This window comes from Anticarsia gemmatalis, chromosome 4 (assembly GCF_050436995.1).
Source record: "Anticarsia gemmatalis isolate Benzon Research Colony breed Stoneville strain chromosome 4, ilAntGemm2 primary, whole genome shotgun sequence".
Lineage (NCBI taxonomy): Eukaryota > Metazoa > Arthropoda > Insecta > Lepidoptera > Erebidae > Anticarsia > Anticarsia gemmatalis.
The window spans coordinates 6,032,136-6,047,648 of NC_134748.1; positions in this window are offsets into that span (position 1 = coordinate 6,032,136).

Sequence of the window (15,513 nt, forward strand, 5' to 3'; positions counted from 1 at the left end):
ATTTGTAAAAATATGAAATATTGTTTTCCTTATGCATACATAGTTAAAAACCAAGTCGGTACAAATTTGCGCTCTTTAGTCTCTGCCTACCCCTATAGGAAAAAGACATGATTTTATGAATTAAACAAACTATGCATAGATACATAAAAAATACGTATTTCATTAGATAAATTTACCATTGCAAAAAATATTAAGTATTCAAATCTTTACTGAAAAATATGTTTCAGGAGGCACAAATCGTATGAAAAATGTTTGACATTTCTAACTATTTAATAAACATTTCTGCAAACTACTTGTATTTAGCTACTAGCTAAATGCAAGTAATATCTGGGGGCACGGAAGTGCCCCCGCAAGTCGAGCAAAAAAAAGCGGCACGGCCGTAACATCCTTTTCTCGAAGCAGTTCGGGCTATTTTTGACACCCCTATAATTTCGTTGTGGATAAAACAAGAAGCCTGGATTTTCAGCAACTAATCAGTCATTGTATAAACACGGTATATTTAAAATTTCAGTCAATTTGAACCAGTGGTTTAAAAATTACAACTTGTTAAAATTTTGAATTTTGTCACTCACTGATTCACTGACTCACTGACTCACCGATCATCAAAAGTCTAAGGTACTTCTAGCAGACTTAGAAGCTTAAAATTTTGAATACAAATAGGGTTTAGTTTCTTAATCATGGGAAAAATTAAATATTTTCTAATTTCGGTCCAGTTTTCTAAATACACCAACTGCAACAATAACTTTGTAATCCCATATAAATGTATAAGATTACAAGGTTACATTTGCAGTTAATGAATTATTATTACTGTAGAAAATAAAATAAATAGGTGTAAATAGGTACCTACTATATGAGGCATAACGGGAGGGGGTATAGGGTGGGGAAGGGTGTTTAGCCCATGAAACTGAACAACATTCCCATAGGAAAATATGTTGAATTATGAAATAAAAACGTCTTTCCATACAAATTGGACTTATGTTCGCTCTACAAAAAGAAGTGAGATGCCATCAAAAACATTCTGTAAAAACCTCAAGTCTCGCCGTAAAAAGTTGTGAGATCTATATAATACCAAGTCGTTTAATCTATTTAGTCTCTACTTAAAGGACCTTCTGTCTTAAGTTATTACGTATGTTATTATCATGCCAATTTAAAAAAAAAATACCTTTAAAACAAATAGATCGACTTGGTCATCGCAAGAAAACACAAATTCGCCATAAACATTTCAGGACATCAGTAACTTCTTGTCGTGCTGTGTAGTGTGGTACATACTAATAATCAAATTATGCGATGGCCAGGTCGGTCTATTTGTTTTAAAGGTATTTTTTTTTTAAATTGGCATGATAATAACATACGTAATAACTTAAGACAGAAGGTCCTTTAAGTAGAGACTAAATAGATTAAACGACTTGGTATTATATAGATCTCACAACTTTTTACGGCGAGACTTGAGGTTTTTACAGAATGTTTTTGATGGCATTACAATTTTCTTGCAGAAGTTTGTGAGTAAAGCTTCACCAAAGCCTTATAGCATTATACGTATTTAAGAAATAAATTATATCTTGCTATAATGCGTGAGAACATCTTCAGTAATGAGTAAACCTTGCAAACTTGAAAGTTTTGTAAGTAAATCATACTTTAATTAATGTAAAGCCTTAAGACTCCACTTTTCGTACATACATAATATCACGGCCTTTTCCCATAGGGGTAGGCAGAGACTAAAGAACGCCACTTAGTACGATTCTTACAAATTTTCTTTGCCTCACTCACATCCATACATCTTGTCATACAGGACCGAGTTACGTACGACTGGTTACGAGTATAACTATGCACCTGAACTTTTTTCAAGACATCGCCGAAAAGAAACTTTAATCGTAATAAATGAGCATTCACGTCCTACTGAAGGATAGATATCTGATATTTATACTGTGTTTCTTTTGAAAATCTATGTTTACATTTTAGACTAATCTTTGAGACATCTTCAATCAATAGTGCCTATTGGAAAATACAAGGATATTCCACTTCTATAATTATATAAAAAATATATGTGTTTCAGGTGACATATTGCATATGCAAGAGGGGCATACTATTGATAAATAATAATAGGTCAGACACTTCATCTTGTTACATTTGAAAAAAATCAGGCTCAGCGCAATTTACAAGATTATGTAAAGTCTTATGCTTACCTACCTAGTATATTCCTATAGACTCTTATCTACAAACAGACAAACCCTAAAAATAAATGTAGGTACTTATAAAAAACAAACATTTATTTTCAGAAAAAGGTCGCACGGTACAATGCGAGTGCATTTGGTACAGTCATAGTGAACGCACTTGTACCGACGCAACCTTAAACTTTAAATTTATATCACAAGAACGTAGATAATGTAATTGTTACTGGAACAATAAGGTAATTATGATTATTTAAGAAACTGAATAAAAAAATCAAGATGTATAGTGATACAAAAGAGTTAGGTTGGGGGGGGGGGGTCTGTGAGACGGACGGGCGAGGTCGTGCAGTCGCGGGCGCAGGCGGCGCGAAGTGTGAAGGCCGGTCAGCGGCCGAGCTGGTTGTTATCGGACCAATCATAACGATCAACTCACTTAGTATCGACTAATGCTAAGCATTAACTACACCACGTGCCACTGATTTTATTAATATTTATATGTGTATTATGTAAACTAAACGAGATGAAGTTAAATATGTTTTTTTAAAAGATATATTTAGTACTGATAAAATACTCGCAGCATTCGTTATCTCCAAATAATTTAGGCTTAAAATAATTATATTTTTGTTATATTTATATACCTACCACGAATTCGCAAATATCTCTTTACGTATGTTCTCTGTCATTTACATTAATACGTAGAAACCATCTATACTGCAACAGATCTGTATCGCGATTATCTACAATCGGTACTATCGAGTATCGCAAGTTTGGCATTTCAAACTTTTAATACTCGATAGTACCAACTGTAGAGTATCGTTCTACTGATACACTAATCAGCTACAAAAGAAAACATATTATTACTTGACCTGCTCAGTCTCTCAGCAATCAAAATGATAATATTTGTTGAAGGGAACATGTAACATTTCATACCACAAACTTCAAACTCGAGACTAGCGAAGCTTTACCTGACTCTTCAGAAAATAAATGTATGCAAATTTTTATGTTATCATTTATTTTATTGTTTATTGTTAATTCTCTTACCCTTAAACAGCGTGTGACTGCGAGAGTGTTAACAATACTATATAATGGTGTTCACTTGTGTGAATTGACCGATTTATTGAACGATTGTGGACAGTCAACAAATTAAAAGCTACTTTGTAGTCTAGGTCATACGTAAAAGTTGTATTTTATCTTTGTAAGAGTGAAAAGTGAATAATTCTTACATTACTCTAGCTGTCCCTTTTTTTTTTGACTTCCTGACGTCCCTTTCGCGATATTCGGCCGGTATACGTATAAAGTGTGCCTGAGAAAATATATGTTTGGATGTAAATTTCCATTTGTTTCAATTTGAAACTCAGCACCTAAAATGATAGACCATAAATATTCCACCCACAATCTCTACCAATTGCCATACCAAATTAATTTGGCACTTAACAAGGTAGGCTTAGACTGGCGAATCAATTTGTAACCTATTTTTGTTATAACCTAGTTTTAGTTAAATGACTGCGTGGTAATTCATAATATGAAATTAATTAGGACGAGACAACAAAGGACTGGCGGTACGACTCGCGAGACTTCTTTATTGTTCATCGTAAACATTTTATCTTGCTCTTTGCTCTATGAGATACAAATTCCTTGTACGATTTTTGTATAGAATAAGTCATACTCTTAGATGTAATTAAAAATTACGTGATATTATCTGCCATTTCAGCGCTGGAACGGCAGATTAAACCGTGGCGAGGGTCGTTAAGAAACAATAGCAGCGCGCGACGGATCCAGAGCTTTGCAGAGCACTCGAGGCTCTTTTAGCCATTCTCATTCAGCCACCGTACAGTTATCCCGCGGCCAGTGTTACTGACACAATGCAAGGTTAAACATGAGGTGGACGCCCGCAAAACTGCACGCATAGCACTTAAAAGGACATTTACGTTTTATCGAGCCGTTCGGATCAAACAGGACAAGCCAAAAGCCGAAATCAGTTTCCAAGTCGATTTTCAACTCGCTGATACATGAAATATTTTTTTCTTTATACCTACCTTTCAGCACGTTATTTCCTAGATAATTATTAAAATGCATTTGAGCAGTTTACGCGCCTGCAACCTTGTAATAAAAAGTGGATATTTTCCTTATACCTTGCAGGTACACACGTTGTATACCAATTAATATATGTCACGATTTAATATTCGGTGTACGAGATATAAATCTATTCTGAATGTGTAAATACATTTCTCGTCTACTTTAAGTGGAGCGTTAATCGATAAAAAGTGCAGATATCAAAACTAGTCGGACGTGTCGGCCCTCAGCGTGAGTGGAATGTTCGTCTCATTATGCTCATCGCTGACCAAAGTCAATAACTTCATCGCGGAGTGCGGCGCACATTCAGCATTCACTCAATGGAATCTCTAATGAGGCGCTCTTGTCAATGAGCGCAGCGAGCCAGATCTCAATCGAAGCCTGTCTCTATTCTCTTTTACTTACAAACGTGTATGCAGTTGGGCGTTACAGATCAACTATTTATATAGTGGAGGCAGTCGACGAGCCGCCGGCGGTCGTCCACTCGGGTGCAGGCCACTGAACAGACTGGATTCTTTTTGCTCCCTTACCCTCACGAGCACAGTCTAGAATGCCTGCATCCCATGTATACGTCTTCCTTCTTTTATTTTTAGTTAGCGCGAAAAAGGTAGTCGACCAGTCCTAGCGACGGGGGTCAATGTATTCAAGGCTTTTTACCCCTGGCTGGTGCAGCTGTTGCACAATAATAGAGAAATTCCAGGAATATTCTATATGGGTGATCGAGCTATTTATATCTTACTTGACGCAGGAAAATACACAGCAAACGCTAAAAATAGCTATGAATCAATTAAAACTTCCCGTATTCATTGAATACTGATGAGCTTACACATAGTACTACACAACAACTAAGTATGTTACAAGGAAGTCTTTTGTTATTTTATTTATTTTCTTTTTCGTATTAAAACTGTTAAGGTAATGTAGTGGCTTGATAGACAAGTTTATAAGGTAATTTCCATATGGTAAGAACTTTATTGGACTAAAAGAAAGCAACGAAATACACAAATAACATGAAAATATTATTTTTAACACGTTAACTGCCACGTCAGGCACCGGTACCTGACGCACCTAGTATCTGTTAGGGCCATGTCAGACACGGGGGACTGACGCAGATGCATATATTTCAAATCAACCCAAGGAGCCGTCTGGCACGTTTATCGCATTTTTCTTTACGGTAATTGACTGACAAGGCCCCAGAGAAACTATGTGCAGCTTGGCCCACCATTTTCATGATTGGAACGAAAATTAAATAGGAAAAATAAAATACGACAATATGAAATTTTGCAAATGCTTTTTATTTGGCGAAATAATAACATTATTATCGGCGTTACCGCTGAGAGAATTAGAAATAAAATAAAATAAATAGTATTAGAAGAAAAACAAAATTTTTAATTTTTTTATGTTCTTCATTGAAACATTTTAGACAATAATGTGGTTCATTGGGACAATTTGGACAATAGGTATTTACTTGCTTCGTTTTCCTTCTCGCATGATTTCTATCCACTGTTTCTACATTAATCTTATAACACCTCGAGCAATATTTACGAGATTTTTTTACATTTGATTTTTTTTTATTTATTTTTTACTTTGAGTCAAATTTTGCTTTTCCAGTTCGTCAATAACTTGTAGATCAAGTAACGATAGTTCAAAATCATCCATATTATCAATAATCGACATTATTAGTAATAGTTATCGTCACATAAATATCTTTATCTGAGAGCAATAAATTTACGCGCCTACTTCGACAACTATTTAGCAACGACTAAAAAAATGCATTTACTGCATGCTAGAGACCCCCGACAGGTTGCAACGTGCAAGGAGCGAACTATTTAGGTACTTACAGTCAACCGATCGCAGCCCGCAGTGAACGAAAAGTTTTCCCGCGCAAATGCAAAATACGCGCGGCCGCAATATTATTACTTGTTTCATGACAATGCCTGACAAAATGCCTGACATGGCGCAATAGGTATATTTTATACCGTTTGGGCTTTGTCAGTCACATATGCCTGACAAATTTATTTTTACCTAAATCTTACATAAATAATCATGGAAATTAATACGACATGATCAATTATCGTAATTTATGTCAATATGTTACATTTCAGAAAAATAAAAAAATGACGTCATAAAATTTTGTATTTTTTTATCTTGGCAGTTAACGTGTTAATTAACTTTCTCGAGTTATTTATACTTTTTGCAACCTTAATTGCACTATACTTTCTACGGTGACGTAGCTTTTGAAATATCTTTCAACACAGAGTCAATGATCAATATATTATCTTTGTTAAGACTTTAACTCAACTTAATTGATTCATAATTGTGATCGTCCAACGTATAGGGTAGTAAACAACAATTAAAGTTGGAAGTACCTATTTTAATTACTATCTTTCCGATTAACAAGTTTGATGAACTCAGGTAGTCATTTGTCCAGTCTCGATATCTGCGAAAACACTAATGAAAGCATTTTATAATGTACTTATTTGTTCTGTGTTATACTTTAATAAGCTTTCGTATGTAGCATTTAAATTGACATTTCGCAACTTCTATGTAGTATCTGGTAGCAAACAGTGACCGCGCCACTTATGTTTTATCGTTAAGAAAACGTTTTAAATAATGTTCACTTCATTTGCACCTTCGATGAAATGAGTTGTGACGTGAGTGTCAATATTTCTAAATATTAGAAGAAGAAGCAGGTACAGAAATAAGCGGTGCATAAGCCAACAAGTGAAGCTCGTTCGTCCGAATCGAGTCACTCGCACCCAACGGGCCATCGATGTCCTTGCATTCTTTGGAGGTAGAGCAGAATGGTACCGGTTCAATAACCCTTGACAATGTGAAGGGATCAGCTCTTAGGCTAAGAGGCGCGGCAGCTTACGTAATGAAGCGGGCGTGAGGGTCGAGATCGTTTGGCGGTCGCGAGGTACCGACCTGTCCTTTCGGCGTTTGAAAGAAATTAGTCCCTTTCAAATGATCGTAGATACGTGATCAATACAGTCGACAATGTACCCGATCGTTCAATGCTCAGTATCAGCATCGCCGTGTGAATAAATATTCAAGTATTGAGGTCAGATCTCATGCACTGTTTATGTACGCACGAAGTGTTGTGATGTTAAAACGATGAATATTTGGCCAGCAAATTGTACTTAAGCAAATTTTACTGGCAATCATTTTTGTCAATATTTTGTCTCAAAACATTGGGCTTACGTGACGAGTAAATACTCACAAAATATTGGGGTTCTCGAGAGTTGGACTCAATTCAACTCACCTGACCACTTTTCCACTGAAAAATGCGTAGACGCTCTGGGGAACACCTCGCGATGTGCGCTCAATAGACGTCAAATATTAGGAAGAAGCGCTTGCACATTAACATATAAACGAAATCATCACATAAAGTAAAATAATGAATGGCTATCGATTACAAAGTGACAACAAAACTGTGTATCTACATAATTTAATATAAAATATCACCCGACTTGAAAAGTAAAATGTAGAGTCCTTTATGCACACACCACTGTTCAGACGACAATTTGAGTAAATATGCAAATTTCTTAAGCGCTAAAGTAGTTCACATCTTTTTGTTTTACGCCAAACTCTGCGTGAGCGACGAAAACGAGATACAAAAGTAAAACAAGACAAATAAATGCACGTCACGGTAACCAGAGCCATTATATTTCTGCCGATTAATGAAATAACGTTTCACAAAAACTAACTATATCACGGCTTTTGATTAAGTTGAATAAAAACCTTTAGTTGCCTACGGGCAGTTTTTGCTGCAGAATTTATTGTGACCAAAGTCCCACGGTCACGCGGTCACAGTAACATGAGAACATTGAACTAAAATATACTCTGATCCACTACTTGGATACAGAACCAAAAATTAGCTTTTTATTCTTAACTGAGTGTAGAGGGCGGCGGCGGCAACGGCGACGCCATGTTTACAAACAAAGAGATCAATGCACGCCAAGTAGGTTACCGCAGCAACGCGCCGTATGCGCCGGCGCAGCCGCCCGCCGCGCGCCGCCCGTATTGCGCGGGTCGTGGTCGGAGCACATCGACCGACGCTCAACACTAATCAGACGCACCATCACACATATCATTACACGCTGCTTAACTTAATGATATGTTACCAAAATAGAACTTCCAAAACATCTTTAGTACCCTTGGCAAGACACAACACTGGCCAATGACACAGATGTGTTGTGTGTTGAGAGAAAAAATATAATAACTGCATCAAACCAACGAATATGAAATAAATCGCACACATTTATTTTTAGACCATGCCATAATAGGTACATTAATACATTTTCACTTAATCGTATCAAATCAGGTCAAAGTTTCTGGAGGAAAACAATCGTGCGCTTCCGCAGGAGAAATCGTTACAATGGCCTCTCACAAACGCGCCGGAAGAAAGTTCCTAGCGATTTGCATTTGCGCTCGGCGAGCGACAAGCGTCGGCGATCCCGCTCTTGCAAGGCTCTGCGATGGCCTACATAGACATGTTTTATAGTTTATTGTCGCGGACCCATTTCCGTGGATGCACGACCACGACCACCGCCTGGCTCGCGGACCGACACACTTCGCTCACTCCGAAAGTTTCTCCGATAGAGAAACTCACAATATCTAATAGCACCGACATCCGTCTATGCAGATTTCCAGAGCAAGCCTTCACAGAGACTGTGACCTAAATACGAGCGTTACAAAGCGTATACATGTGGAGAGAGGTTGTTTATTTTGCGTACTGACAACATCTGTCATCGTCTATAACGCGTGGTCGTGTACTGCGATCGTCCGCAGGTCATGTTGTGAGAGTGCATACTGCGTTTAAAAATAAAATTGATAGTAGTCACAGAATCAATGACAGCATCAACTCGTTTTCATTACAAATGGCAGGTGGCAAGAAAAACTTGCACTAGTGTTACGTTAGAAAGCGTAGACATTTCACCATAAAGTCTAGAAAGTGTACATAAAGAAGAAAGTGAAGAAGTAGGGGAAAAAATGTGCAATACAAGTGCACGGAGGCGCGGGAACGCAGCGGTTACAAACAATACGCGCTCGCTCCAAATCTCTGCTGTTTCCAGTTCGATCGCCATCACTTTTTCTCCCTAGATGAAACCGCTGCACTCGCTTGCACACATTTCTCGCCACTCCACATGTTTGCCTAGTTCTTGTATCAATGCACTCATTTTTACTTTCTTTTCCGTTCGCTCTTGTTCGTTTGTTTCTCGCGCGCTTCCACAACGTAGCTATCTATCTAGGTACATTAATCGACTTTCAATGAAAATAAAAACTAGCGCTTTCGTATTCCATGGTACGATGAACAATGTATTCTCTCGAATTTTCAAATAACGTTCATTAACTTTCGAAGTTGCCATTTAGTTCGAATAGATTGAATTTATTGTTTTAATTAAGTAACTTTAATTTCTGATGTAACGCTTTCGGTTTGTAAATATGTATAACAATGTGCGGCATGTTGAGTTTAGGTCTGCAGTGTTATTAATTAAACTTATCAAACGATAATATTATGGCAAAAGAATGTGTATGCGGCGTGATGAAATGACGATTCGGAAACAAGAGTATTCTCCTCAACCTGAAAGTGAAAATCAAACGTCTTACATACATTATTTGTATGCGCATAGACGTAGATCACGCGACGCACGAACAACACATGCCAGTGCGGATTTAACAGGAATTCGTTGGTTTTTTACAAAATCCTGCATCCGATACGAATAAAGGTATCTATTAGAAGACAACGGAGATCGGTTATTCTGTCACACTTAATATTTTAATGACAGTTTCTTGTGTCAGTTCCATTGAATAGTTCGGATGGTCACATGCGAGCGACAAGTCCGAGAGAAAATACAAACATTGTTGTTCCAGCACGACATACGTGCACTTCATATTCAATTGTTGAGTTTGTATGCAACATAACTATCTGAAATTCAGAACCTGGGGCACTGCACTCGGTTCGTGATCGGTAATAGTCACGTTTTGTATAATTATTATTTCTGTAGTTATTTTAAATCGATTGAAAATTTAAATGTCATGTGCGTACATAGGCGTGTGTCATTAGTGGTTACGTGTAAAGAGCGGCGTGGAGGTACGGCTGTGAGTCGGCGGGAAAGCCGCCGGGCGACGAGCGACGTCGAGAGAAAGAGTGTGAAGGAGAGAGATGGGCATTTCACCGCGCGGGGTCAACGCGCTCGCTATACTGTCGCTGATTGTGCCCCAATTGCAATATGTGGGTCTAGGCCGGCGTTCGTCGACCCGCGTGACACACTTATCGGCGCCCGCGCACGACCGCGGTGCTTTCACGCCCCACGCGCCAGGGTGGGGGGTACTGCACGGAAAGCTGAGAAAACTTAGCACGCCACATGGGCGGGCAACGCTTCGTACATATACTTAGGTATAAACTAAACAGTGTATGCATTGCGTATATTTGTTTACTTGACAAATGGCGTATTATTGAAATATTGAACAATATACGTGTTTACTGGATCCCAGTAACTATAGTGCATTAGTATTTCTGACAATGTTTATGCACTCGACAAGAGATATGAGGATAAATAAATTCTCCTTTGTAAATACATATATTCAAGGTATATCATAAAGCTTGACACTTGATGAATGAATGTGTGTTTACGTGTTGATATTACACTCAAGTGTTTTGGAGAAGCGACTTATTCGTCTCTCTGATCTCGTTCCTTTGTAGGTACAAGTAATTTATTCTACTTTTTGCCTTAACAGTTAAGCTCCCTCTACAATACTGTACATCTTCCTTTCTTCTACATAACACGAGAGGACGTTTAATTGATATACGTAATTAGTATATTAATAACGCACAACAATGCGACTGACATTGATCCTTATGGGAATGCAGCTCAATTAAGCGCAGTGGGCCAACTAATGCGACTAATGAATAACTATACGCGATAGGCGTTTGTTACTCGTTAGCTTGGAGAGAACAAGGCCGGGGATCTGGAGCAAGGTCAGCATGGGCGAAGTCTTCGAGTGATAGCGCGACCTCTGCATTCATTATCGCCTCGAGATCACAAACGTGCGCCAACTGCACACTCTGATACATTTCTATCGGACACGTATAAAAACTATACGAACACTAACACGCTCGTGAATGGCCGCGACAAGTATAAATTGCTATATCAGAGAAGAATTAATTGTGAGCACGTTTTTGTACGGCTCTCGGCTACACTTTAACTACATACAATACGCAGAGCGCTTACATGTTGGTCTTTTAAATATTGCACTGAAATAAAATAAACTTGTTCACTTTTGACAGAAGTAAGCATATATTTTAGGCTAGAGCAAGGTATTTTGATTATAAATTGCCCAAAAATTTTGATTTATATTATTACAGAGAACTGCATTTCATATATAAGTTACATATAGTCATTGTTTCATATATTAAGGACATAAGAGGGATTAAACATTCTCAAAAAAGCACTTACCATTTGCCTATAACTAACAAAAAAACTGGTTAGTAGATACTATGTAAAAGCTTTCGATGGCGCGTCACAGCCTCCATTAATCACACCAATAAGTAAAGTTGAAACAAAAAGTAGATTGTCATGGTAATTGATGGCAGCATTCGCTGTACTGTCACAATTAAATAGTGGCTCAAATGGAGCAGGTGCGTAAAAACTGAATTCTTGGAAACGAGAGAGCGTTCGAAGAACCTGTTATATGCCTGTACCTGCACTCCTTAAGACTATAAATGCATTTTGTGCATAGTCGAATGATGTCATCCAGGATATTCGAAACGAAGGACTTTATCTTGAAATGAAATGAAAGCAACCTCAAGCCGATAGCCTTCTTATCTTACAATATCTCAGACAACCTCTTCGTGAATTAGGATACTGGATTTTTAAAGGAAAAAAGGAAGTATAATTTGCAATTTTCGCACAAATATTCATTAAAAATTACCTTTCAATAAAAGTTTACAACAAAAACTGTTCGAAAAATAATACACAAGTAACTCAATATATAAAAATATATATTGAATTTGATGTCATAAAATGAGATTGCTCGAATTAATACCAGTAAGTTTTACATTACAACAGGATTAGGCACTTAACATAAAATAATTTAATCCTTTTACTATGAGTTCAATACTTAAAATTTATTTGTCTTAACATTAATTAAAATTAAGTGGGAGGAAGCAGGTGGGCGCCTGCAGGCTTCGTAGCGTAGTACTTGTGAGAGCCACAGGGTGCTATCGGCTCATACATTTATCTTGTGATACACATTATCTTTAATTCAATAATACTTACAATATAATTGCAAAGTAATAGCAATTGATAGATTTGTATTTTAAAACAATATTGCACGATCAGGAGTTTGCCATTCTTTATTTCGGTTCATATTTTGTGGAATTTAATGCTTTAGTTCTATTATAGAGCCTGGACAGAACTTTTCTTACGGCAACAAATATGAATAGTTAAGTTATATAGTATAAAAACCTAATATGGAAATTAAATTTTACAACTATTGTTTGCATTTGAAAACCATTGTGCTCCAAATTATACATTAATTCTGATCCACTATTAACTAAATTTATAATCGTTTTCTACGCGTTTTCACGAGCAATGGATCAGCAAAGAAAAATAATACTAACCTTTTAAATTTTGTTCATGTAGATAATATGCCATCAAAAACATTCTGTAAAAACCTCAAGTCTCGCCGTAAAAAGTTGTGAGATCTATATAATACCAAGTCGATTAATCTATTTAGTCTCTACTTAAAGGACCTTCTGTCTTAAGTTATTGCGTATGTTTTTATCATGCCAATTTAAAAAAAAATACCTTTAAAACAAATAGACCGACCTGGCCATCGCATGATTTAATTATTATTAGTATGTATCACACTACACAGCACGACGAGAAGTTAATGCTCCTGAAATTTTAATGGCGAATTTGTGTTTTCTTGCGATGACCAAGTCGATTTAATTGTTTTAAAGGTATTTTTTTTTAAATTGGCATGATAAAAACATACGCAATAACTTAAGACAGAAGGTCCTTTAAGTAGAGACTAAATAGATTAATCGACTTGGTATTATATAGATCTCACAACTTTTTACGGCGAGACTTGAGGTTTTTACAGAATGTTTTTGATGGCATCTCACTTCTTTTTGTAAAGCGAGCATAAGTCCAATTTGTATGGAAAGACGTTTTTTTTTCATAATTCAACATATTTTCCTATGGGAATGTTGTTCAGTTTCATGGGCTAAACACCCTTATCCACCCTATACCCCCTCCCCCGTTATGCCTCATATAGTAGGTACCTATTTACACCTATTTATTTTAGTTTCTACTGTAATAATAATTCATTAACTGCAAATGTAACCTTGTAATCTTATACATTTATATGAGATTACAAAGTTATTGTTGCAGTTGGTGTATTTAAAAAACTGGACCGAAATTAGAAAATATTAAATTTTTCCCATGATTAAGACACTAAACCCTATTTGTTTTCTAAATTTTAAGCTTCTAAGTCTGCTAGAAGTACCTTAGACTTTTGATGATCGGTGAGTCAGTGAGTCAGTGAATCAGTGAGTGACAAAATTCAAAATTTTAACAAGTTGTCATTCCTAAACTACTGGTTCAAATTGACTGAAATTTTAAATATACCGTCTTTATACAATGACTAATTAGTTGCTGAAAATCCAGGCTTCTTGTTTTATCCACAACGAAATTATAGGGGTGTCAAAAATAGCCCGAATTGCTTCGAGAAAAGGATGTTACGGCCGTGCCGCTTTTTTTTGCTCGACTTGCGGGGGCACTTCCGTGCCCCCAGATAATGTGTGACTGAAACTGCTGACATAAACACATGTTTAAAATACTTTTTGGCCATTAAAACTTGTAATTACTGAGCTTTCCGATAGAGACTTATTTTCATCGTTGAAAAATTACAATTTTTAATATTGTATTCACGGCAAACCCGATACAATTTTTCCATTACTTATATTATAATTCAAAATGAACGCGTTGAACGTGTTTAAAGTACAGAGCCTAGTCCTGCAGCCTTAAGTGGCATGACGTCACCGTCTGCCTGAGAACTCATTTGTATCGCTACAAAGTTTGTGTCTGCGTCATTGGAATGGAACAAAAAGTATGAATGCGCTTATTTTTCATTCAACCCTTGGGCTGTACCACTACGTCCGTCGATGAATCATCTCGTATTTATAGATTTACCTGTACTTTGCTTTGAGTTAAATATTGTATGTAACATTTTTCGACACAGAATTCACAATCAATTAGTACTTTGCAAATTGTCTCGCAGTAGCATTAGGTAGAGTTTACCTTATGCTACTGCGTACTTATGTCTACCAGGTAGACGAAGTACAAATGATACTAAATATGAGGTACCCCCGAATTCTGAGGCACATTTACCGGTAGTTTATCTATTCAATAATGATTAAGCTTATATAAACATGACAGTTTGAATAGATAAACTACTGCTAAATGGGCCTCAGAAATCGGGGGCTAAAGAATATAAAGAACAGAAGTAGTAGTTACTATTGATATCAAAAAAAATACAATTTATGTTTTTATTACGCGAGATGGTATAAAATAAATATCTGATACTCTATCGAAGTACTTGTTTCTCGTTATCGCAAGTACGTGCACTGGTACGTGAAATAATAACATAATCCGGATAATCTTAAAACCCAGACTTATCATTCATTATTTTATTATATTTGTAGCTACTAAGCCAGAAGGCAACCAACCATGACAAGAATGTCATTTACAAGTAAATTACAATATGTTTGTTTTATTCTTAGAAGATCAAATATTTAAAAATAGACCATCTCCTTGTCGGTCTTCGGTAACATGATGAACTTAAGCCGAAATTGTTCACTAGAAGAAAATCCGGTGTAACAGTAATAGGTTAAGACTTTGTCAAATACTTTCTGGGGAGATTTAGAATTCTTTCTCTTTTCATTATTTCCCACTTCCCATACCCTCGAAATTTATATTGGCCTGGCACATTTGATATTTTTAGCTTATTATAGACGTAGTCACATATTATGATTTAAAGGTTAAAACAAGGACGGAATTGGTAGGCTTCTGTCTACTTGTGACTACTCTATATCGTAATTATTATAAGTGTATATTCCGCCAAGACTCCTTTGTGATAATCCTTTTTCGACTCCCGATATTTATATAGATATTGTTTGTAAGATATTGCGTATCAACATTATGGAGTATAAGTTAAAGAATATGTACTTTATACGAATTAATTATAAAAGAAAACACACAAA